The sequence below is a fragment of the Haplochromis burtoni genome, unplaced genomic scaffold, assembly GCF_018398535.1.
Source record: "Haplochromis burtoni strain Fernald_Lab_line unplaced genomic scaffold, NCSU_Asbu1 Contig_1398, whole genome shotgun sequence".
Lineage (NCBI taxonomy): Eukaryota > Metazoa > Chordata > Actinopteri > Cichliformes > Cichlidae > Haplochromis > Haplochromis burtoni.
This window is the reverse complement of record NW_024583759.1, coordinates 13675-16023: the sequence shown is the minus strand read 5'-3', so window position 1 is coordinate 16023 and position 2349 is coordinate 13675. Positions and strand designations below refer to the sequence as shown.

General features: G+C 37.4%; 1 protein-coding gene across 1 annotated transcript in view; it reads right to left on the bottom strand.

Annotated features, from left to right (window-relative positions):
- LOC121813289 (butyrophilin subfamily 2 member A2-like) overlaps positions 1-2349 on the bottom strand; it is a 17752-nt gene that overhangs the window by 4660 nt on the left and 10743 nt on the right. Inside the window, exon 2 of the mRNA XM_042216956.1 lies at positions 582-693. The gene's annotated coding sequence lies outside the window, so the exon portion shown is untranslated. The remainder of the gene's footprint in view (positions 1-581; positions 694-2349) is intronic.

Here is a 2349-nt window from a genome sequence, read left to right as displayed (position 1 = left end):
TTGGCCAGAGGGGCCGATGGCGCGATATGGCAGCCTCGCTTCTGTCAGTCTGCCCCAGGGCAGCTGTGGCTACAACTGTAGCTGCCTCCACCAGTGTGTGAATGTGAGAGTGAATGAATAGTGGATTGTAAAGCGCTTTGGGTGCCTTGAAAAGCGCTATATAAATCCAATCCATTATTATTGTAGTGTATTTTTATGTTTGTTTTGGACCTGTCTTGCATACAGTGCCCTGCAATGATATTCAAGGAATATGCTACTTGTAATCAACTCTTTTCACATTTGTAAACCTCATTTCAGTTGGGTACATACTATGTTACCTTCAACAGCAACTTAAATAGTTGGATGACCTATTGCAGTGTCTAAGAGTAATTCTGAATCACATATTTTAATATACTGTATTTCCGGACCATAAGGCGCACCGGATTATAAAGTGGATTAAGCAAAACAAAAGAGTCAGATAAGTCAAACTTTACTCAACTCATTCTTCTTGCTTCCTCCATTTCTGTACCATTGATTCATTAATGTTGAATTCTCTTGCAGGTGCTCTATTCCCATGTTGTTGCAGTATATTAATGACTAACCTCGTATTGTGGATGGATTATCTCAGTTGTTCTCCTGACTGAAGTTTGGTCCGTTTACAGCATCCTCCCTGCGATCCATTTGTCCCTGACCATCGGGAAGGGTTCCTGTTAACTTTTATGGAGTGGAAAAAAGTTAGTGTTCATCCTCCAGCTTCACTGTGTTATGCTTTATGTTATGCTAACATAGCTGTGTCACTGCGATCACATAGCACATCATTATATACCAGCTAGTCCAACTTCAGTAATCGTACAAAAGTCACTGCGTTTAGTTTTCTGTCTTCATTTATGTTGTAAGTGATAGCAGAGCTGTACGTTTTAATTTTTCAGAAATTCTCAGTCAGAACATGCTATATTTGTTTAGGTGGAAACTAGCAGCTAACTTCCTGCTAACTTCTAACTCTCTTAAATTTAATAAATTCTGTTTTCATGGATGCCTGGATGTTAAACTGAATTGTTACACCTGGAAAAGCAGCAACGCTGATGATTTTATTAAGATGAAAGAATTTGACCAGTTTTTATCTGGCTCCGCCTCTGCTTTGTAGCTTACCAAAGTCCTACTAAAACATTTTTTGACAGATTTTTGAGCGCCATGTACCACATAAAATCAGTTCGAGGTCAGTAAGCACAACCAGAATTCATATACAAGGCGCACCGGATTATAAGGCGCACTGTCGATTTTTGAGAAAATTAAAGGATTTAATAGATTTTAATAGTGCGCCTTATAGTGCGGAAAATACGATAATACACCAATTTAAGGGTGGAGCCTTGAGTTATTAAATCTGAGGTAAAGGCTTAATCATCTTGACCAGATTTTTCAAAATAAGTTGTTTAACAATTTGGGAGGAAGAAGAAGAAACATGCACAACATTGTTTCAGTGTCTTAAGCACATAGTAGAAGTCCACCAAATCAACAAACACGTAAAGTAAAGTAGCATTATTCAATAAAGAAAGTGGAAAATCACACTGTCACGAAACACACAAGAAGCAAACTGGTAAGAGAGCTCCTTTTACATTAAAGTTTTTTTTTTTATTCTACCAGCCCTTTCGTTATCGTGCAGACTCAGCACAGAGCATCATCACTTATCCTAAATCCCAGAGTGGAAAAGAGATTTGTAGTCTGTCACATTAACATACAGTAAAAGCAGCCATCATGTTTAAGCCATGTTCAGAGCGATATGAATCCTGCCAAACGCTGCAGTTCATAATAAAATAATTTATGGCTTTCCTCTGCTAATCTAGTAATGCTTAAAATAATTCTGCTGGTGACTCATGTTCAAAATAGCTTTACCTGAAAAGGGGGAGAGTAAGTTAGAGAGGTTAAAAAAACATTTTACAAGGATTCTGGTTAATCTGTTAACATCTTGTGCTGTTTCTAATTTTCAGGTGCAGCTATTCTTCATGTGTCTCCTAACAGACTCCAACACTTTCAGTATCTAAGTCTTTATCTTTTGATTGTGAGAGCCCTGGTGGTTCTACTGAACTGAGAGGAGTCAGAACCACTGAGGAAAAGTTAGAACATATTAGTCCAGTACGTAACAGTAAAAGAACTTTGTCTTCATGCACAATTTCTCAAACTTATGTAACAGACAGTGCAGAGTACTGGTGTGAGGTTAACGGGGGTCAGAAAAGCAGCAGTGTCAACATTATCACAACTGGTAAGTTTATTATATTTGTGAAATTAGTAAATAGTTTTATTTTAAAATGTGAGATTTCTTATACACACACTGGATACACACTGTGTATTTGTCATTTAGACTTTTTTTTAAAA